Source organism: Phalacrocorax aristotelis, chromosome 10, assembly GCF_949628215.1.
Source record: "Phalacrocorax aristotelis chromosome 10, bGulAri2.1, whole genome shotgun sequence".
NCBI lineage: Eukaryota > Metazoa > Chordata > Aves > Suliformes > Phalacrocoracidae > Phalacrocorax > Phalacrocorax aristotelis.
In genome coordinates, this window is record NC_134285.1 from 22,231,850 (window position 1) to 22,255,967 (window position 24,118).

General features: G+C 43.5%; 1 protein-coding gene across 2 annotated transcripts in view; it reads right to left on the minus strand.

Moving 5' to 3' along the window:
• The window catches only part of RGS6 (regulator of G protein signaling 6), a 288,401-nt gene extending 285,410 nt beyond the window's left edge, over window positions 1-2,991 (minus strand). For both annotated transcript variants that reach the window (XM_075105737.1, XM_075105738.1), the window contains exon 1: window positions 2,922-2,991. The gene's annotated coding sequence lies outside the window, so the exon portion shown is untranslated. The remainder of the gene's footprint in view (window positions 1-2,921) is intronic.
• Window positions 2,992-24,118: the final 21,127 nt, after the last annotated feature.

A 24,118-nucleotide genomic window follows, 5' to 3' on the forward strand; every position in this document is an offset into this window, starting at 1 on the left:
AACTAGATGCAATATTTGTACCCTGAAACAATCCTGAGCTGCTTAGTGAAGTGGACCTGTTTGTTCAAACAATCTCCCCTCTGAAGAGCCTAGGTGTGCTTGCAGAAATGTGACTGAAGCTCCAGGGGATGAGCACACACGAAGTAATAACCGATCATAAGGCACTCTTGTAACCCTGGGCATGGGAAGAGCAGCTCACCCTCATTCTGCTGCCACTTTACGACTGTAGGGTTTGATTTAGGTATCAAAGGTGTCTCTGGCTAGAGCCCCCAGGATAGTTATCCCTAATTCTTGAAAAGCTGGAGGCTCGTATTGTTATCAAGTACAGCAAAAAAAATAATCTCCCTGCAACACCCTTGTATTTCCATTAGGAAGCCTGAGCCACAGCACTGCAAGATGCAGAAGTTTCACCACAGACTAACAGCATCCTAATGTACCATGTTAGGATGATACAGTGCAGCTATTTTGTCTTCCTGCTACTCCACGTACAGCAGCTTCTTTTCTTTCCCTGCCATCTGCTAGTTTGCTGCAGTCTGCTGGGACAGGACTGCCCTCTCCTCTTCCCCGCTTCTTGGCTGCTCGAAGGGACGATGACAGATTCCTAGCATTTTCACTCCATACACTCAGCTTTCCTCCAGCTGCCTCAGAAACATTAACCAACACAGTTACTCCCATGAATGAACAGTGCTCTGCTCATCTCTGCCGTACCAGCGGGCTCCACCAGAATTACATGCTAGATGCTGAAACACCTTCTAAATGGTTAGCCAGGAGATAATTGCTGCTTTAAGAGGACACACCTTTTCCTCTTATACTCAGGTGTCATGGATTAAAACAGATATCTGCACTACCTGCATCACAGGGACCATCAGAGAGAAACTAAGGCAAGCACTGTCAACACTGATGATATCCAGCTTATTATTATGCCTTTTCCTAGAAGGCAAGGGTAGTAAGAAGAAACCAGAAAAAAAAGATCAGTGAGGTAGGTGAACAGCAATCTTCAAATATGCATAAACCTCAGTGTGAGATGTTCAGCAAATAACTACTTCTCCTTCTAATCTCTACTACAGTTCAAAATGGAAAAAAAATATGGGCTATCTAAGCTCCACCACACTTGTAGCCTGTTAGGGAAGGAACTAGAATGTTTGATATTAATTATTATATTAGGTCATTAGAAAAAGGAGCAGCTCATTCTTCAGTATTTAACACACACATTCAGGCAATGAATGCTGTTATTCTGTGCTTGTAACCATATGCCCCCAAGTCAATAACTGCTCTTCAACATCTGACCTCTTTTTAAAGCAGATTTACAAGGAAGTACAGTGAAAGTGTTCCAGTCAGCTGGTGAGAAAGTATTGTGCATCCTAACTACACAGCAAACAATTGCTAGTTCTTCCGATCTGCAAGATTAGGATAAATCTGGCATTCAAAAAAAAGAAATGGATGATGGCAAATATACACAACCTTCCACTTCAAAATAAACCCAAATTGAGCTTGGAGGATATTTACGATGATATCAAATGCCTTAAATCCCCAAAGCTTTGAACTACGGTTAACCTCTTTCACTATGTTCTTTCAGCGAGCAATCATAAATAACACTATACCACTATACCTTTACAAAGCGCTTTTTACACTCACAGCTTTCAAAGCACTTCCCATAGAAACAGGCAAACACAAATGAAACAGCTTTCTTTGGGGTGGGGGAAGCCACAGCGTAACACAACAATGTAAAGGTGAGTTTTACAGAACGGCTTTATTTATCAAAGACAGATCTTCCTGCTTTCTGATCCCTACACACCGGTAATGAACAAACAAAAAACAATCAAGAGCAATCATGCATACCCATAATCTTTAATTTCAGGAGAGCATTAGGAAGCGCTACGCTGCTCTGTAGCATGCTGGCTACACTTGGGATGCAGTTCTGGCAAGCCCCTTGCAGGTCAGCCGAAGCAAGCCCCGACTTACCCAGGCCGTCCCAGTGAGGGCTGCGTCCAGCAGCGAGAGCAGCCCTGGTGTGGACAGGATGTCAAGATCAGAGCCACAGATGTCGTCAGCTCCTTGGAGCAGCAGCCCTGACTGCTACGGTGTCTGAACCATACGAGTGGCAGCATGCCATTATCTATACAGAATTCTGCATCTTCCTCAGAAAAAAAAAAAAATACTTGAAGCTCCTTGCTGGCCCCCGCAACCTATTCCTCTATTTATGCCGTCGCAGCTAGTGACTAAGGAGATGCTCTTACTGTCACGGGAGACTAAGACTCTGGGAGGAGTGTGCCTGGCAGCTTTACTCTCACACACCGATCTGTCTTCACACACAGGCACTTTGTCGGTGGATGAAAGCCTATTATTGCCATATGCTACCAAAGCGAAACAGTTTCTAAGTTTTCCCATGGGGCACTGGCTCCCCCTCCAAGCTGTACCCCAGTACTCGCTGCCCCCCATCCTTCTCCACAGCCTCCCCCCAAAAAGCTCTGTCCTTTCAGAGCACCACAGCTCGCCCCGAGTCCCCACCGAGCCCCAGCTCCCCAGGCACTGCTTTTGTTCCTGTTGGGACACCGAGACAACGGAACCCCAACCCAGCTCCGAGGGTTGCACCCCCGCACCGCCCAGGAACCCCCCGGGGCACGGCCGGAGACCGGGTCCCCCTTCCCCGAGGCCCCTACGGGAGAGGGAAGCGCGGCCCACGCGGGGCCGGGGGGGCGCCCAACGGCCCGGGAAGGGACAGAGTTTCCCGCCGCGGCCCGGTACCCACAAACACGTATGTCACACACGCTGCGCACCTGCCCGCTACTCCCGACTCAGAGCAAAGTCGTCCCCACCACCGCCCCGGGGCTGCCCGAGCACCCCCTCCCGCCGGGCGACTGCGGATAACGAGGGAAATAACGGCAGCGGGAGCAGCCCCTGCCCCAGCCCACTCCCATTACCTTAGCAACCGCGCCGCCGCCCCCCGCCTCGCCGCTCCTCAGGGGCGGAGGGGGGCCCGCACCATGGCGTGAGCCTGCGGGCGGGGCCACCGGGTTTACCGCGGTTCTTCTCCGCGCCTCTTCCGAAAAATAAATAAACCTCTCCTCAGCGCCCCTCAGGCTGCGGCGGGGACGGCGCCGGGGTTGCCCCGCCTCGGCCGGCCCCTCGCAGCCTCCGCCCGACCTGCCGCCGAGCCCCGCGGCCGCGGGCGGCCCCGGCCCCGCCGCAGCAGCGCCCGCTGCGGGCAGGCCGGGCTCACTTCCCCCGCCCGGCACCGCGGGAAGCCACTTTCCCCCCCGGTGTGGGGCCTCTCGCCCTTTGCCGGTGATGCGGGGAAACTTCATGCCCCCACTCCCTTCCCGCCACCTCGGCTGCTTCTGGGCTACTCGGCGCAGCTCTGAAGGAGCCGAGGACAGGCCTTACATCCATGTTGCGCTCTTATACATGTGTTGTATTGCGTGATTAATGTGTTAGGTAACATTCTTCCCTCTGTAACCACGAACCCCTGGGTCACGCTCTTTGAACACTCAGGATTTCTCAGCTAAAGCCTGGGATTGCAAGGAGCCCAGGGCTTGGCACGCCATTATCAATCACAACAGGCAACACAACTTAAACAAAATCTCTGAGAGACCCAACTCTTTTAAGCAGACCTGTTGCTTGGGCAAAAGCCATTCCTGTTGGCTAGGATGAGTGTCCATGCATTAATTGGTGGATGAAAAGCTGGACATGAGCCAACAATGCACACTCACAGCCCAGGCCAGCCGTATCTTGGGCTGCATCAAAAGCAGCGTGGCCAGCAGGTCGAGGGAGGGGATTCTGCCCCTCTGCTCTGCTCTGGTGAGACCCCACCTGGAGCCCTGCGTCCAGCTCTGGAGCCCTCTGCACAGGAAGGACATGGAGCTGTTGGAGGGCCACAAAAATGATCCGAGGGCTGGAGCACCTCTCCTATGAGGACAGGCTGAGAGAGTTTGGAGTTCTTCAGCCTTGAGAAGGCTGCAGAGAGACATGATTGTGGCCTTTTAGTACTTAAAGGGGGCTTATAAGAAAGATGGGGACAAACTTTTTAGCAAGGCCTGTTGTGATAGGACAAGGGTAATGGTTTTAAACTAAAGGAGGGTAGATTTAGGCTGGATATAAGGAAGAAATTTTTTACAGTGGGGGTGGTGAAGTGCTGGCCCAGGTTGCCCAGAGAGGTGGTAGATGCCCCATCCCTGGAAACATTCAAGGTCAGGCTGGACGGGGCACTAGGCAACCTGATCGAGTTAAAGATGTCCCTGCTCAGCGCAGGTGGGGTTGGACTAGATGACCTCTAAAGGTCCCTTCCAACCAAAAGTGTTCTATGATTCTATGAATTAGGTGTGCACGGTAGCTTGGCTACTTCCTTTGGCTATTCTTCACCAATTTCTCTGTTGAGTGAGATGAGATTTTTATTCCTTTCCTTTTCCTCCAGAAGACAAGTTAAGCCCACCTCGCCCAAGACTGACCCTCAAGCCTGAGAAAGCTGTGTTGGAAAGCACTGGCCCAGACTTTACACCAGGCATCTGCGCCTGTCTCGTGCCAAACTTTTCTGCATTTCCAAGGTTTGGTTTCCACACGTTGGACTTATTTTTGAAGTTGAAACTCTTTGCAGCAAAGGTGCCAGCTCCACAGAGGAAAGGCTACTTTACCAACTTACATACCCTGTCTTGAATGCCCCTGTGCAGTGTCCATATTTCCCCCCTTTCTTACCATCCAGAGATTTACCTCATTTGGATGTTATCAAAACCAGGCTTATGTTTGATAACCCTGCTGATTGACACCAAAAAACATCTTGCGCAGGAACGTCCTATTATGTAATGGTTGTGACCTGCCTAGCACATCGACCTTGTGGTGATGCCTGGTGCATGAAAGTGCTGCAATAAGTCAAGCAATAAACTCTGAAGAAAAAAATATATCTGGCACAAGTTTGCATCACATCCATTTCTACTGGATTTGTATGTCCATCTTTACCTTTCTTGGCTACTCCTTCCTTAGTCTTGAAAAATGCCAGGTTCCAGCCTGCGCAGTTTGCCCATGCTCACATCTTGTAAAAGGTCCTTCATCTACACAGACTATGCATTTATTTCCTGATTTTTTGTTCAAAGAGATTGCACTTCTGAAATGTCACAGGATATTTTTCCAATGCTTTTTTGAAATAAAATCAATCTAAGAATATTTCTATTTATATACGTTTGAATGTAAACTGCCTGTCATTCCCTTCAGATAAACCTAAGCATGTTATACATTACTTGCCACACAACAGTTTCAGGCAAAGAGGGGAGGGAGAGAGTAGCTACCTATGAAACACAGATACTATTTTTTTCCCTGAGATTTTTCTCAGCAAAGCATTTCAAATCACTAGTTAGATCAAGTTATTCTGGGGTTTGACTTCATGTAACATCAAGGATGAAATATTTCAGTGTCTTATATCAGCTTTATTCAGGAAAAGCTGTCTCACCTCTGTACTACACAGGCTTTATTCTCCCAGCCGCCTCAAAGTAGTGTACGTGCAATAGTTAACAGGTCTAAGTGCTTATATTTACCAGGTTAACTCAGACTAAAATGCAAGTTCTATAGAAATGCCATTTTCAAAATACAAGATTGATAGAAAACATTTTACCTATGTCTTAAATTTGCAAGTCAAAGAAATTATTAATACGCTTCCTTGCAGTGTTTCTAGGCCAACTATTACCATACCATGGTAGCACGTGATTCTGAGAAAGAAAACTGGCTGGACGCATGAAAGCAGAAGTGCCTGCTGTGGGTTTTTTACAGAAAACAGAAGAAATTGTAACCAACCAAAATGTACAAATAAAAGGAAAAACAAATTATAAATAAAAATAGATTAAATGGTATTTCAGTTTTGGATAATATTTCATTACTTATTTCCTCATTTTGTACTATAAATAAACTAATCTTTGTCTAGTGGGTTCTCTCAAGTAACAACTATTCTTTGGTCCCTTGAAGTAATAGCTGCCAAAGAAAAACAGCATGGCAACATTTTTTAATTTCATGCATTAACAACTAAAATAAATGATACATAATTAAAACCAAAAGAAACTAAGCTAGCTTTTTATTTGCATTGATCCTTACACTGGAAACAGTGTACTCAGACTTGGTTCATCACAGAGATAATTTCTCACTTTAACCTCTTTCCCAGCGGGAAGGTCCAGTGGTTTGGTGAGTGTGATTAGCGATGCAGGAACAGTTCTATTTCAATCAGTGGGACATCCCTAGCTGACGTAGGACTAAGCAGGTACAGAAATGTTTGTGGAAAATAGACCTGCCATCTGAAACACTTTGTTACGCTCAAGGAGAATGAACTGGGAAAGACCGCTCCGCATTTTCCAGCCAGGAGGACGGAGTTTTGTTGTGTCCTCTCTGCTGTACTTTATGATGAGATCTTAAAGCTAGAAGAGACCGCCGTGGTCAACACTAGATACAGAACATCACCTGTCAGTATGATACATCATTAAAACCAAAAGAAGCTAAGCTAGATTTCTATTTTCACTGATATTTACACTGAAAATATTTAGTCAGCTTTACTTTATTATAGAAACTGATTTCAATGACCAGAACACACCTTTTAAAAAGTTATCCTATCTTTTACTAAAGAGTACAGCAGCAGGAAACTTCCTCCACACCTATTAATACTCTCCTAAAGTTGTATTATCCTCATTGCAGTAAAGGGTTCGTACTATCAGCTTTGAAAGGTACAACTTTCAACCACTGCCTATAGTGGCTATGACGCTAGAGTTACGCTCACAGCTCAAAAGTGGGAGTCTCCAGGGTACCTGAAGAGCTTCTTCACATGCTGAAGACAGTCACAGCACAGCATGCTCCCCTGTGATTATCTGAAAAAAGAAGGAGCAGATCCGGCTAACTTGCCAGTAGCATCCTCCTCTCCTGGTGCTTGAAGGAAACTGTGAAAAGAGTACGGCTGCAGTGGTTGCGGTGCTCCAAGGTAGGGCCAGCACTTTCCTTTCAGTTTGCAAACCAACAGCATTGTTGGTCCCGAGACTAAGTGTTACCCCGTGGCACTTCATAAATATTCAGTAGTTGTTAATTACAAGAAAAAATGGAGCTGCTGGCTCGGGGGTGGGTGCTGAGGCATCACTGAAACAGTGTTTTTTCCCATGAAGGCGGTAAATTGGAGTAAGTGCCTGTCTCTGGCTGAGTGCATGAAAAAAGCAAAGAGGTTTTCAGAGTTGTTCAAGGTAGGTTCTAGTTTTCATAAAATGTTTAATTTAACAGTGACCTAGTTTTACAACAGCTTTCAGTGTCTTGGCTTTTCTTATCTCTTGTGTCTTAGCCTACATCATTAGAACAACAGAGCAATAGGCTTTACAGACTTTGTTAAAGCAAACTAAATAAGACCTTAGCTTGTGGATTAATTCTTCTCTCCTATTTCGTTTCAGACAATCATTATGGCACAGTTTCTTTGTAGTTTTAAGGAGGCTTTAGCACACCTTTTAATGGCACACATTGTAGATCTTTTTTTCTTAAATGTCAGCTTAAAGTCCTTTGCTTATTTCGTGGTACATTTTTGAGTATCAGGCTGTAGCAGCAGCCTTGAATTCCTAAGCCTTTTTACAGAAGGATCCTTCGTTTTGTAACCTTTCAATTAACTGCATGGAATCGGTGGCTGGATTGACTAGCAAATTTAGAAGTTTACAAACAGTACAGACTTGTGCTAGCATTCAGCAGGAGCAAGTTGTGGGGTGCCGTTAATTTTGCTTACCTTACTTCTGGTAGGTGAAGGAAAAAGTTATTCTGCATCTTGTCATTCCAACCAATAAATGGCAGGTCAAGCGATGTTTGCTCTTTTGCTGTGCACCACCTACGGTGTGCTCAACTACTGTTTCATGGTATCCCTCTGTGATTCCTAGCTTATCTTTATGGAGGTATACTTTAAAAACTCCTAATACTTTATTGTGTGTGCTATGTTCCATATGGATTCAGCAGAAAAAGGGAGCAATTAGAAAAATTGTTGATTTCAGCCATGCAGCCCCAACACATGTTAGATCTGCAGAAACATGGCTCTTCCTTCCACCTCCATCTCAGAGATTCTCAGGAAATGTTATCATTGGAGAGTCAAGTATGGGGAGCCTTGCTATGCTGAGTCCTTCCTGCGTACCCCTCTAGGGAGGGGAAGCCAGCGTAGGAGATGCTGCCACGTCTGCCAGGTTAATACAAGTGTGAGTGCTTTCTCTACAGGGAGAATTCCCCCGCAGGTGTCTCGGCCCACCAGAGGTTTCCTTTGGTCCACATTAATATGTTTTGCAGAAATTGAACATGTCACGCTGAAGAATGCAGGTGATGCATACTGGCAGTTTCTGAGCCATGAGTTAAACAGCATCAGGCCAAATGTATACTTCTACATTTACAAGAATCATGCAAGCTAGAAGAACAAAGACAGCTTAATAGGAACCATTCAGAGCCAGTATGTACTGGCCTTGTTGAGCTTCACTGAATTCCTCCCTTTGTGCAAAGGGATTTCAGCTGTCTTTGCAAACATGAAATTTGTGTCAGCTCTAATGCTTCTTAAATTTTATGTGACTTCTGGCACACTTGTCACCATCAGGGAAAAAAAAATCCCACAGTGGTGAATTTCAGGCATGGAAGAACTTGTGCCTTGGATCTAGGGAAATCACAAAACCAAAAGTATTGAAAATAATTTTTTCGTATAAAGCTAAAAATATCAGAATGGCATTAGTAATGGCCCCTGTGTTCATTTTTTATCAATAAAGAACACTGTGGAAAAGCAAAATTCACAGTCTTTGCAAACACACCTGGGACAGTCTAGAAGACCTTGTTTGCTGGAAGTTTTTAACAGAGGTCTGTGTGAGGAGATTTGCCTCATACTGTCTTATCTGGAGTCCCAAAATGGACCAAGAGGAATACAACTAGTCAGAAGGGGAAGACATTGTTTCTTCAATATTCTCGTTCTTGCTCAAGCGTAGCAGAGGCATCCTTTTCTCTCCTGCCTTGGAATTCACAGATCTGAAAAAATCAGAGCACTGGCTGAGTGAGGAGATTAGCAGTCTCATTCTTTCCTGTGCTAAAGGCAGGTCGTCAGAGGGGATTTTAGGTTTTACTGTCTTTACCAGGTAAGATCCTAAGATCTCTCCACCACTTCTTTCAGCTCACAAGGAGATCAGTTCCTTGATATCTAACGATGCTTCTTCTTTTCTGTCCTATAGTCAAGAGCAGCCGTCTGCCCAGACTCCTGTGGACTTTTTTCTCTTTGAAATAGGTTTTTTGAAGATTAATTACATAAGCTGTGATGGGAGCTGCTGCACAGTGGGAATGAGGAACCTGAAGTGTGGAGGAAGGCATGAAATGTGTTTAAAAAAACCCTTAAAACTAGCAAGATACAGTATGTGCCTTTCATAGCCCTGATCATGCTGTTTGTATGCTATATCCCTCTCTCACCACTATCTATCTGTGTCTTATTAAACTACCTGTTTGTCACAGCAGAAACTATATCATCTCCTGCTTTTGAAAAAGCATTTAACATATGGAAGAAACTGCAAACATCACCATAAAACATGTTTCGTTTCTGTACTGGGATGATTTATAGTACCCACCAACACAGTTCAACTATTGAAATGTATGTCTGTGTGTTTGTGTATCTCTATATATTCACTTTGTGTACACACACATTTTTATATACAAAATCTTTTCTCTAATATTTACAAAAAATTTGCAGGGTGTTGGTGATTTATCTAAATCACATGGTACCCCTTCTCCCTCTTTGGCTAATTTATGGAGCTAAACAACGCAGTGCATTTTCTGGTTTTGGCAGGGGAGTTTAACATTTGACATTTGCTTTTGTTGAATATACATTTACTTAATTGTGGTTTGTTTGGGTTTTTTTTCCTGTCAACAGCGTTAAAGCGCGAGCAGTCAAATATTCCTAGAATTTGGATTAAAAAGTTGCTAAAATTCACTTTTAAATTCAAGTGGCTATTAATGGATTACTTTTCAATTATTGTCCCAGCTTGTCTGCTGCTGAGAAAGTACTGCACATGGAGGAGATCTGGCTGAGCGGGGGTCAGTTGTGCAGCACTCACTAAAATGTGTGGGAGGTCAGAGGCAGAAGGACTCAAAAAACAGATACTAGCCTAGGAAACCTGATTTTTCTAGGCTTTCACTAGAGATGGTGGGCAGAGACAGCTGGAGATTCAAAGCTGCAGCATAACCTCAGAGCTGTGCCAGAAAGAATCAATCTTTCTCTCTGCTGAGCACAAGAAGACCAAAAGAAGTATTGCCTCACTGGACTGCAGTCAACCTTCCCTACCTTTGTGAATCCCCTTTGCCTACAAATCCAGGAATCCAGATGCCAGTTTTGCAAATCTCAGCAGCGTGACAGATGACATGGATCCCAGGGCTCAGTTCTGGTCTCATCTTCAACCTCTCCAGCCAGAACAACTCTACCGCAGCTCTCTCCTTGAAACACATGCCTTACTTCAATACTCAGCCTGCTAAGCTATGACAATAAAGAGATGGACACAGCCTGATTCAATTAAAACACATTTCAAACTGTTCTGCTCTGTTAAACTAGAATGTGAGAACAACACACTTGCACAATGCATAATTCAAAATAATGCATAAGGCCTATTTTAACAAGCATAGGTTTCTTTATATTTTTTTCTAATTACCCACGAAACTGATTCAGGTCTGCATCACCATTAACAACTCCACAAATCTTTAAAAAATGCAATACACTTCATGTCAGGATCTCAAAGAGCATTGTAATTGCTAATGAAACTGTGAGTCCTCACATCCACTTGCAGGTAAATAATGATGGCAGGCATGGTTGAAATTCTGCCATTCTTCAAATGTTTGGGCTGAAACATTTCATTTTATGAACTGGCACAAAGTTGGCTTCTTATTTTCTATCTTTTTTTTTAATTTTATTTTTAAGCAAACACAGTTTAACATCCTCCAAGGACATTTGATGAAAAAAGGCTTTTGCCCATGTTAAATATATGCTTATAACTGAATATACCCATGTTTAGAGGCTATTGTTAAAAATGTATCAGGGAGATGGGCCTTGGTGACAAGGATATGCTGTTCTGTGAAAATCTGCACAAATTTTGGCAAATTACAAAGTCTGAAATTTTCAGCTTATTCCTGCTTACATTCTTAGAGATTGAAGGCTAAATTTCCCAGAAGCTGATTGCAATGATGTATATTCAGAATAGTATAGTTAATTTTAACTAAACATGTAAATTACTCATTGAGCGGTTTTTTCCTGCTTCTTATTATCAAATTGTAGCACAGAAGGGGACTGAAAATCACTGAGTCTGTCCCACTGCTCAAGGTAGGCTCAGCTATGCCTAAGTTACTCCTGACAAGTCCTTAAAGACATTCAGTGGTGGAGACGCCATAGACACTCCAGGAAACTTAGTCTAATGTTTAATGAAACACTATCTGTACAAAGATTCATCCTAATATTGAATCTCTCTTGTTAAAATTGGAGCTGATTATTTCTTGTCCTCCATCGTGGAAGTAGAAGGCAGATTATCACTGTTCTCTTTGGAGCAGAGTTTCACATTTTTTAAGACTTCTACCTCTTGTTCTGTAACACATTAGAGAGCATGAATTTTTCTTTCCTTACAGTTTGGTTTTTTTCAATGTCTTACCATTCTGATTGCCCTCCTCTGGACCATCTCCAGCTTCTCCACATTTTTCTTGTGCCCACAAGTGTATACAAGGCTCTGCTGACGCCTCACGAGTGCCGAACGGAGCGCTCTGCACCTGCCCAGGCAGCCCAGGGTGGCATTCCCCTTTTTTTGCAGTAGCCCAGCATTACTGCCTCCTGTTCAATTGGTGGTCTAGGAAGCCCGCTAATTTTTTTCCCACAGAATTGCTGTGAAAACCGCAATTGCTGTCCTCTGTTTCTGCAGTTCCTCATTCCGGTGTAAATGTACCTTTTATTCATATTGAATGCTACCCACAGTCTTCAGATCATACCTGCAATTCATCAAGATTTTAATCCTGGCTTCTAACATACTTGCAGTCTCTTGCTGCTTGAAATTATCTGCAAATTTAATAATGATTCTCTTTGTGTCATCATTCAGCTCATTAATGAATTTAATGAATACTACGAGACCTAGACCAATCCTCTGTGGAACTTCATGCAACTCATCCCTACATTTTGACAACGAAATATCGGTAACTGCTGTTTGAGTATGGCCTGCTAATGCAACTCAGCATAACATTTTTGGTACAAATATTTACACGTTCACAATTTACCTTCTGAAAAATAGTTGTTTAAAACTCTTTCTTCCTTTTTTTTTTTTGCTTTCTTTTTTTTCCTTTTTGCCAGGAAACGATTTTAGTAAAATATTGATGGGACTCAGACTTCAAAGGAGATTGAGCAGAGGTGAAGCAATTTTCATGTTTCATTCAAATACTTAATTGTGGGAAATAACTTGAGGGCCACTTTTATTAGCATTCACAGAAGGTTGTCACTCTGTTAAATAATGCCTGTCTCTCATTGTCCTCTCTTCCAAAAAGATTTCTCAGATTTTAGCTCAGCAGCTGGTGGCAATGACATACAGGAAAGCATAAATATTGAAACATGGAAAAAGAAAGGTCTTAATACTCCATTGAACCGCCTTGCTTTTTAGTAAAATTTTTGTATTTGCAGTGACTTAGAGATCTTATGCTACAGTTTTGCTCCTTTGAACCCCATATTGTGCAAAGGAATAATACCTTCCATGACAGAACATATTTAGAAAAGGCCCACAGCTCAGCTCATGTGGCTGTGAGCTATAATCTACCCACACATGCTAAAAAAACAGAGTTCTTTCCACTCTGTTATAATCAGCTGGTCCTCCTTATCCTTTCAGAATATGAAGGAGAGTCTTCCTAGATGCTCAGCTATTCCGTTTTTTGAATAATCAGGAAAACACAGAAGTATTTCCAGTGTCTCTGCCTCCCAGGTGGGTTAAGTCTTCCTTGCTTCTGCATGTCTGAAATGTGAACTTTCCAAACTGAATAGTTCTAAGTAAAATACCAAGAATCAAAAGTGTAGCAACCACCTTCGGAGATCTGGCCTAGCTGGGAGCTCAGACGTCACCTTGAAATGACAGCTAAGCTTCTGTTCTTTGTTAGATTTCATGCTTTTGTTTTGCTTTGTAGATCTGAAACCTCTCAATGAAGATGCAACTTTTACCATCCTGTCCACATCTGCAAGGAGCTGTGTGTTCACCCAGTGCCACCTGCATGGATGTAGCCTCCAACAGCCAGTCCAGCTCACCAGCCCACTGCAGGGAGAGGCACAAGTTCAGAATACAACTGATCTAACAGGTACGAGCTACCAAAACGTGCTCTCCTCACCCAGGTCCTGGCCACAGGTTCCCCGCGCTTCCACCAGATCTCTCTAGCCCATGTGGCTACAGGACATGTCGCTTTGGCTGGCAGATATGATGGAAAACAAAGGCAACAAATGAAGGTGATTCTGCAGCTGGAACAGGGAGGCAAGACTGCCTTTGAAGAAGGCTACTAGTTTTTAGCTACTTTTAGATACAACACAAACTGTTACCTCTGCCTTCCTTCTGCATATTTATCTCCTTCCTACCCTCTAGCCTCCACGCATAAGCCCCTGCCCACGTGTTTTGTCATCTGTTTTAAATTATTTTCAGCAGTTTTCATTTTTAATCTGACGCTTAAAATCCTATGCTCCATGACAAAACCCAGCCTCAGCTCTACCTGACTCCCCTGGCAGTGTTTCTTTTTAAAACAGACTCACTTGACCAGTGTGTATGTTAATCTTCCAGTGAATTTCACAGTAATTTAGATTATCAGGAATTAATTCCAAACAAAGCTAAAAATATTCTGCTCATTCTCCAGCTCAGCCTTGAAGGACTGTGTTATCTGATGGGGATGGTGCATGGACCCAGGTAGTAGGACTGCTCTCCTACGCAAAGTGACTGATTCACCTTATGACCTCTGCTGGGCAAAAAGGTCCTCCTCTAAGACAACATCCCAGACTTCCTCTATAGTCACCAGGGGTCAAGTAGCTCACCTATTTTAGATACAGATTTCACAATGGGATGTGTTGCCCTCTGGAGCTGAAACCATCTCTTCCTTCTTTTGGGGAGAGCCTGGACAACCAGCTCAGACCAGCTGTTAAAGGGTGGGAGCTGGGGGAGAAGAAACTCAGATAATGGATTTTAGTCAGAAGGGACTTGTTTCTCCAAAGCACTCTGAACGCTCATGGAAGCTTTGGACAAGCCATTAGCCTTCAGGATTCGTTCCTAAACCTGAGGAGAAACCCAGCATAAAAAAAGGGGGCTAAACCACGGCTCACTTAATCCTTGGGGGCTTAATGCTGCTTTTTGACATTTACATATTGTGACATTTTTACATATTTTAAAAGGAAAACAGTAAAAATTACAAAGAAAAATGCAAAAGAAAAAATGCAAAAATATCCTAATATTGCTACATCCTTATAGATGTCATGTAGGACATCTCAGGAAACCCAAGGTTTCTAGCTTTGCAGCCACCATTAAAATGAGATCATGAGATCAGCAGTTCAATGCATAACAGTCTTCATACACAGCAACACAAACTACTACACTAGGAAAAAATAGGACCAGAATCAAAGGTACTTTTTGCACACGGCATTGGCTGCAGGGATAGCAGGCTTAATCTGTCAGTAATATACAATTTTTCTCTGTGACTGACCCTGCAGATGAAAATTTTCAGTGCCTGTACACTGCATTGCTAGCTACCACCACTGGGCTGTCAGGAAAAACTCCTGAAAATGAAACTGGTAACCACAAAACACACCTGAGAGACAAAAACAGAAGTGAGAGAGATTAATTAAAAAAACAGTTTTTATCTTTCTGACCCCTTCACTTGCTGCCTTAGACCATCCTATCGTGGTCATGATATAATCTACTGTAAGAAGATATCTTCCTAGTTTTCACCTGAATGTCTTGAAGCTGTTTTTTTCCCCCGCTGAACTGTTACAGTTTAAGAAGAAAACTTGGGCAAAATTTTAAGAGATTGCCTTATGAGGGAGTTTCAAATAGCTGAATATTATCTGGTTTTAATACAGCAGCTAGACTATCTCCACATTGGAAGCATTTTTAGTCCAAGAAGATTAAGGTTCTAAGTAGCCTTAGGCAGGGAAAAATACCATGGGGGCGTGTAGAGGCCATGGGAATGTCCTGTAGTCTTAAGCTGTCCTTTGTCTATCCCACAACTTTATTTACACAGAGGACACTTCTACAGCAACTGCTGAAAAATATCCAGAGCCACTGAAAAAGAATGGAGAGTATAATCCTGTCTTCAGCAGTGGCATGCCACCTTGTTACCATCCATGTAAATGCTACCCTTCTACAAAAACTCCCCAGTGCATTGCTGGTTTTATTTGGTCTCTTCTTCCTTCAGTGCTTCTGCCTTGATTTTAACAGATACTACAGATTCTGAGAACATATGTATATATATATATGCTATCAGCACCTTGCATTTTGCCCAACCTCATTATTAAGAAGAAAACTGTCCCCTTTGTAAGAAATGCACTTCCCTGCTTTCACAGACCTGGACATTACATGTAGGCTGATATTTACTGCAGTTAACAGCCTCTGGAAATAAAGACCATGACTAATTTTGTGTTCCAACAGGATCCCCTATTTCTCATTCTCCCTTTATTTGGGAATCAAATGCAATGCTGTTTGCAATCATTTTCCCCTACCTATTACTGGAAAGCAAGTATTTCTGTTCTTAATTAATTCTCTTAACTGAAGCTCAGTCTGAAGGGCACTGTTCAGTCATTCTCGACTGCCATGATACGCCTGCTTTCCTCAGATGTTACTCTGTCCACATGCCTGCCCCTGCACTACTCCCCACCACCAAGGGTCAGCTCTGACCCTCCATACTTACATAAAAGTATGGCCTCCCGTTTCTCTTTGCCTACATGGCGTGTCAGGACGTCAGACAGAGCACAGGAGGGTGGCCCAGCCCGGCCCTTCGCTTTCTGTTCATCACAAACCATACTGAATGTGGGAAAGTTCAGGTAAAAGGGCTTCCCTGAACACTCTTGTTTTTTGCTGTATATATGCGGTGCCCAGTTTTTCAGCCAGCTCTCATATTCTCATACTTGCCACAACTGTGGCACCCATGTCCTGCAACTTATTTCTTCCATAATGTCAACATGGAATTACGCATTTTTCTGAAATGAAACAGGGAGACTTGCGTCATGTTTACAGGAAAACTGCTAACTCTGCTGCTGCTGAAGCAACAAAACAGCGTGTGTCTCAAGTCTGGCACCAGAAATGCTTACACATTCATTTTCTTTACTATCCAGAAGACGTAACAGTGTTCCCAAACACACATTTTGGTCTAGCTTTGCAGAATTCGTATTCTGAATTCATATTATATAGTTCATATATGAACTATGGCTCATAAATACAGAGTAGAAAAATGCAGTTCATAAACACAGAATTCATAGCTCATATTCCCCCCACCAAATTACTCCCTTCTCTCTGCAGTGCTCAGCTGTACAGAACAATCCTTGTTATTCCTGCCTTCGTTGGTGCCATCATTTCCTCAGGATTCAGTGAACACAAAATAATATTGGGATGTATAAGTGAGGACAAAATGGTGCATTAGAAGCTCTCATTAAACATTTGTATTATCAGGCATAGGCTGACCAGGACTAGGGACTGTTAGGAAAGGCATTTTTTAACAAAGGTAAAAAATTCTTGCCATGCATTGCTTACTGCATGCGTCCTAAGGCAGGCTCTCCCACTCTCCCAGGCACACAAGCCCGAGTGCTCCTGGCACAGCTACCTTGTCTGCCCCAAGCAGGGGAGACGGATACCTTACCTGGCTCTTTGAACAAAGGTTGTAACTCGGTCTCTGAAGCCTTTGGTGGTCTGGCCACCCAGCTACAAACAGTGTAGCGTGAGCACATCCAGAACACACAGAGATAAATCTAAACCTCTTTCTTTCCAGAGTATAAACTAAACCCTTACAGCGTATACCTCTTTTCAGGTTATAACCAAATCAATATATCCTCTCCTACCGTGAACCGTTTCTCTCCCCTTGCTTTTGACAGAAAAATATCTGGATTGTAATCTGACATGACATGTTTTTACAAATGAGGGTTATAAGGGAATTCAGCCAAAGAAAATCTCAAAGACTACTTTCCTGTAATAAGAATGGAAAACAAAGGCATAGCAAAATCCTCACATGATTCTTTCTCATCTTCTCCCCTCCCATCTACTGGAAAATTTTATCTGTCCAGAAATGGGGATGGAGTGAGGACTCCAAGCCCCATGATGCAGAAAAGAATCTCTAAACCATGGTGGCTTTTGTACTCTATAGTACAGAGTACAAGTCAGTAAAAAGTACCTGAAATTCTGTTGAATACAGACATGGAATCTGGGCACTCAGTTTTGGTTCAGCTCAGAGATGCTTCTTGTCCAACCCCCTTCCCTGGCAGGGAGGAGAGCCTCCAGCACATAGCCTTAGCTCTCATCAGTTACCAAAAGAGGACTGCTGGTCTCTACTGATTTTTGAATGCTGTATGGGCTTTGGACTCTGAGGGGACAGTCACTGGGACATCTCAAGCAGATAAAAAGCTAGAGATGAAGATCCTCTCTTGGAGAGCTGCAGCCTCTCAGCCTCTGTGGAAAGGTGAGTACAACCGCAGGCAGCATCTGCTGAGCTGATCCTCCTCTCCTGTCTCTATCTGTAGGGAGCTGCTCACTGAAGCACACCCTAAAGCAAGAAATTAATAATTAGTAACACCCCAAACCTCCTATCGTCACACCTAAGTTGGAATCAGTACATGAAGCCTCCCAAACTCTTGGCATCCTGTGAATTAACAAGAGAAGGGAAGGTCTTTCAGCAGTCTTCATAACACACTAGTTAATAACACTTTCCAAGGCTTTCAAGGAGGATGGATCCTAATACAACCTTGCTTGTAACAGCATCATTTGTGGTCATGCAGGTACTTAAGTGCCCCAAGGAAAGCAACTGGGACTGTGTAAGTGACTGCTGGTCTTGAATTCCATAAACCTCCTGAAGAACACCCCATGGCAAGGATTTCCATAAGTTAGTTATGAAGTACCCCCTTTTCTCTTTTTTTTCATTTGTTGTCCTCCCTTTTCTTTCAGCACTCCCCAGTTACTTTACTCAGGAAGCTTGCACAGGACCCACGTGTACTTTCTCTGTATTACTTAGCATTGTGCAAGCCATACACACTGTAACTCACCTTCTCAGTAAAATATGCAGGTTCACCACCTCCATCTGTTCTCATGTGGAAATCTTGTCATTCTCCAAATTATTTTATTACCTGTTTTGAGGCCATTCTATGTATCATGGATTTTTCCTGATGGGTAGCCAGAACTGAGGGCTGCATCCTCCCAGGAGCAGTGGCTGTGTATTTTCTGCTCGTTCCTATTCCAAAACTCTTTCAGAACATGATTTTCTCTCTGGTTCCCAACTCCTGACTTCCCAGCCCCAGTGGGAGTTCTCCCTACTAGGTACGGGGAGAAGCCCAGGAGCAGCTAAGACAAGGCCACAAGGAAAAGGGACTTCAGAGCTGGAAGCGGCAGTGCCATGTCACCTCCTCACTGTGCTGCAGGTCCTCCAGAGACGCCACAGCCCTGGGACATTGGCCAAAACAGCACTTAACCTTGCAAAGACTGGCAAACCCCACGCATTTGCTGACCTAATGGGGAACATCAGCAGCTCTGCCTGCCAAAATGCAATGTGCATGTTTGTGGCTGGCGGTACGAGCCTGCATCCACTACAGCAACTGAATCTCTGCAACCTGAACACTGCAAAACAGCATAGGGCTCTTGCTGTCTAAAGGGGAGGGGGTTAAGTGACTGTTAATTGCAGAAATACACTGGTAATCTCCCCATTAACCATTTTGGGGATGGGGGAACGCAACCACTCCCAGAAAAGCTGTAATTAACTATTTCTAAGACTAATTCCCTCCTTTATATCTCAACAGGAAAAGAAGTTTTCTGTCCCTGATACGATCAGGTGAGTGTTCGGATTTGTAATATTTCAGGAAGATGTATCTTAGGATGAAACTTTAGCATCCCGTACTGTGCTAGACTTGTGGAGAAATAAATTTTTAAAAGAACTTTTCACACTTTTTTTCCATAATGGGTGGGAATATTTCTTTAGTACTTCAAGTAGCTGGGACTCCCCAGTCCCCTCCAAGAAGGGTAAATATAAAACCATCAGAAATAATGATCCACTTTCTATAATGCTTCATTACTTATAGGGACAGACCCAGTTATCTTTCCTTTGGATATATTTGAAGATTAGTTAAATGTAACATGTATTAGACATTGTGTCTTTGAGCATCTTTCTCATCACGCTACTAGAGGAGCTGAAACCTGGAATATACATGTATTATTTTTCTGCTCATTCTTTGACAGCACATCATAGAATAGGGTCTCAGGGAGGGCAGTAGGACCTAAAAGACTGGATGATATTTTCCCAAGGTTCAGGTTTCTTACAGGAGCTTGCAAAAGCTGTCTCACTCTACTCCCAGTGCAGCAGACAGTCTGGGAACCTGCTAGCAGTCTTCTCTTGCTCTAGACTCAGCACCGCTTTGACATTTTCCGAAACTTTGAGCTGAAAGAAACTAAAATTGCATTTTTGCTTGCTAAAGGAGATGTGTCAACAGTATGCTGTCACAGTAAACTAAGGATGAGAAATGGCTGTATTCTTATCTTGCAGACAACATTCATCCTGAATAGATTTCCATCTTCTTGAAGTGCAAGAATGCACTTTAAAACACAGAGTAAGAAAAGCAACCAGGAATGCCATTAAATGACCTGATTAAAAAAATTAACATCCTAACACAGCTTGAGTTGAAGCAGAGATCAGCCCCATGGCCCGAAGAAACGTAGCAGCAGGAGCTGAGGAGCAACTGTGGCACTCAGCTGAAGCAGCATGTGACAGCTGGGTGAGGAAATACAAGTTGATGACTGTCCTGATACGCACCACCTCACCCAAATGAAAGGCTCATTAACCCAAACAGGAAATCACTGCAGCTTTTTAATTTACTCAAAATGTACATGTTGGAGCAGTGACTGGGTTTGTTTGATTTTTCACTCAGCTGTCAAGAAAGACATGAGTACAGACAATTGTTACGGCTAGTAACTACTGATTTTGATCTGTGCAAAGACATAAAAATCTGTGTGCCAGGGAAAAGTCTTTGCCCTCGGCTGTTGCTAGTGGTCAGAGCTGCAGGGTCTCATCCTGCTCGCAACACCTCGGCTGCTGTGAAACCAGGCACAGCAGGTACACCTCGTGCAACACCTCTCCAAACCCAATCTCTGCAACTTCTGATGCAGACACACATAGGTACACACCCTGTCCACTGTGTTGTTCTATTCAGGGACTGCATCGGTCATGATGTAAGCACTCAGTAAACCATAACAGTTATAAAATTGCTCTATTGGGTAAAATATTGAACCACGCTATTGCAGAAAACTTCTCTCCAAAATTTGAACTGTAGAGAAAAATGTAGGTAAGCATCACTGATCAAAGTCCCTGTAGCCTGGCGACAGAGCTTTGTAAGGAATGTGGTGGGGAAACTTTTAAATGTCAACCTTATGCGAGGTGAGCTTGGTGCCAAATGGTGCTCTGTGGAGGGGGGACACAGGGGTCACCAGTGGTTTTGGTCAACACTGTTAAAAGCAGAACTGATAATTTAGACAGTCCTGTATTTCCTTCTGACTTGGTTTTAATAGCTGAAGCCCTTCAGAACATAATCAATGTTTATGTATCCGCTTATGAGAGCAAATTAGTCAGTTCCTCAGAAAGACCATTAGCATGATTTTTTTGCCTCTGTGCATTGTAACCGATTATGAACCCAGGGCTCGCAGCTATTAGATTCACCTAGAAATTCAGAAGTTACCAATACCTGAATTGTAATCTAATAAAGAACGAACAAAAGATGGACAAATTAATTCAGATAGAATAAGAAATTACCCAGTTCTTTGCTGAAGTATTTAAAATAACACAAAAGTAGGGATGTCTGAGTCAATCTCTTCTTTAAGTGGTTTTCACCCCATTCAGTGTGACTTGATATATCCACAGTATTCCATGGAAAAATCCTGTCACTCCAAAGTGCAGACGGATTGTTTTTAACTGTGCAGTGCATGCTTTAGACTTCATAGATGGCATAAAGCAGGGCAGTTCTGGCTCTGTGTTTGGGCATCCTGTTATCTCCAGGAATCCAAATTACTAATGGTAACAATTCAAGCACTGGATCACAGAAAACGTAGGAAAAAAAATCAAGAGATCTTGCAGCGTCTGTCCAGAACAAGAGATGGAAATGTGAAAGGAAGAGTGTGCATAGAGCTGCCTTTTTTTTTTTTTCTTAAACTGAAGTCGCTATGTACGCTGTGTGATGTTAGAAAATACTCTACCTCTGCTAATATTTGTTCCTCTGTTAAGATTTCCTGGTAACATACGACAATACCAACACTGGAGGCCAGATGTTCTGTTTCCTTATTCTAGCTTTGCAGTGAGTTGATCTATGGCTGCTTCCAGTTTCGGAACTCACTTCACGTTTTCACTACCTTCAATATAAGTAATATGCTCTAAGTTGTGTTTTTAAGGTATATAACTGACTGGACAGTGCTCACTGGAGCGGGTGTTTGCTTTGCAAGGTGCCACCTTTGCATTTCCATATAGGATAGCTTGACAGTTCAGTATTGTAGTTTCCAGTTGTTTTCACTGTGGTGATCAGGAGGTCTGGGTGATTTAAAGTTTTGTATTCTTGGTAACAATGGACAGAGGCTCCTCCACAAGCTGCAGGACATGGATGTACAGGGATCTGTTTGGGCAGTTTCAGCACACTTTTAGGTAAGTTTGTGCCATGAACCTGACTCAGTTTCCTTTCTTTCTAGGTTTCCTTCTGGATTTCATTTTCCCAAGTCACTCATAATGGCCACTTGAATGCAAATAATGACTAATTTATATGATGGCTATAGAGTAAACCGATCCATTCCAAAAATCCATCTGTCTCACTGTACTGGAGATCCAAAGGTCAGCGGGACTAGTGGTGGCACCAAATGGGACCAGTATAATGATATACTAATTCTTTACACTGCAATAAAAATCAAACTCTTTTCCCTCAAGAACCAGGCCAGAGAGTGGGAGGTGGGGGCTTGGAGAGAAAAAGAGAGTGGGAGTGAGATTAAACAGCCTCTGGTATTCAATGCTTGTGGATGACAGTTTCAGACATATTTCTAGGGATATACTTGGCAGGTGCTTGCCTGTGTTTTCCTTCTCGATACATATAAACAGCAAAAGCACACAAACAGCCTTTTATTAAAATAGATATAATTATCTTAATTTTTGTACACATACAAAGATGGTTTACTAGCTGGCAAAAGCATGGCTCCCATCACTGTCCCCTCCCTCCTCCCTCCACCCCAGGCAACCTGCCCTTCCAGCAGCTGGTACCCACCAAGTGGCAAGGCGCAACTTGAGGCCAGGCCTTTTGGCATGACCAACTGAAGTGGTTTGTGTTCCCCTGGTTCTTTCACAGCACCTGCCATAACCCAAGGTTTCAGGCAGGGTGCTGGAGTCCTGGGAAATTTAGGGGATGAGTTCCCAATGCTTTTTAGAGATGTGAGTGCCTCTGTTTTCCAGGATCCTCTGAAAACCCTACAGTCACAGACTCACAAAGAAATATTAACCAAGTGACACTTTCCACCAGTGTGCAGGGACAGTTTGTTTCTGGGTTTGAAACTAATTCCCCAGGAGAAAAATACTGGGTTATGAAGAAGAACATAGATATATGACTGGAAGATTGGGAAGTTGGAAAAAGAGTCACAAGAGGGAAGGATGGAAAGAACAGAAACAGGGAGACAAGGACAAGAAGGAGAGGTATCAAAAGGGGGAGAGTAGGAATAAAAGCTGGAAAGATTGTTCACTGTCTTTCTGTTGCCGTCTACTTGCCTCCTATACCTTTTTCTCCATATTTTTGTTTTGTTTTTTCTTTGCCTGAAAAATCAATAAAGCATTTATAGGTATTTGGGGGAGAAGGAATGGAGAGCTCTGAGGCAGAATAGGTGCAACCATCTTTTGCTGACCGTGTGGTCCTGTGCCGGCTGTGCAGGAGCTGTGTGTGGCCACCCTGTCTTCTGATGGAGACCCAGCTCAGGATGCTGGGGGGAGCAAAAGGGAGGTGGGGGAAAGGGGAGAGAAGGAGGAGTAGCAAAGGAAAGGGACAGCAAAGCGCACAGGGCTTTGGAAGAAGGTCCTGGCATGGAGGAAGGTAGTCAAGCAGATGAAAAGCATAGAGGAAGAGGCTTGTTGGCCTGGCCATGCTGCAGTGGCTCCAGGCTGGCTGAGCAAGCTCTTCAGCAACATATGGCAGACCTTCAGTGCTGGCCAAGCTGCTGATGCTAGTCTAGCCAGCAACTTTATCTGGGAATAAAGAACAAAGGCAGGAGAGGAGGGGAAGGAAGTAAGTGAGGAGCTGCCACCTGCCACCTTCTAACATCAAATGGCTGCAGGACTTCAGCTTGGGAACCCTTTGAAGTGTGACTGACGCTCGTAAGCGACTAAAGTGGGCAAAACCTTTTTATTTAAAACAAAAAATGTTACATCAAACTAATGTCACCATTGGGAATGTAAAGCCATAATTCTGTAGAGCCCACAGCTCTATAGAAGGGGTGGGAAAGAGGACAACAATGCCCTTCATGACTTTCACCTGATCCCACAGATTTGCCATGCACTGCAAGCCTTGCCAATCATTTGAAATGTAGGCAGCTCTGGATCACCTCTAAAGCAGCGCACACGATGCAGGGAGGCTTGCAAAAACAAGAGCCAGTCCCACTGGCCTTCTTAAACTCTTTGGAGAACACGCATGTTTCAGCAGGACAGGGATTTCAGGTAGGACTGGCAGGTGTGCATTACCAGTCTGGATATTGATTTAACTTTCTAAATTGACCCGACATACTACTGCCACGCAAACAGACACCATACACTTGTAAACAGGCTGAACTCAATCATAAGCTTAACAAAATAGAAATGGCTGTCATACACTGAGCCCTCAGATATATGTACAAAAAGTACCATTACAATTAAAATGCAAAAGAGTAACTCAGAAAGTAGACTGATA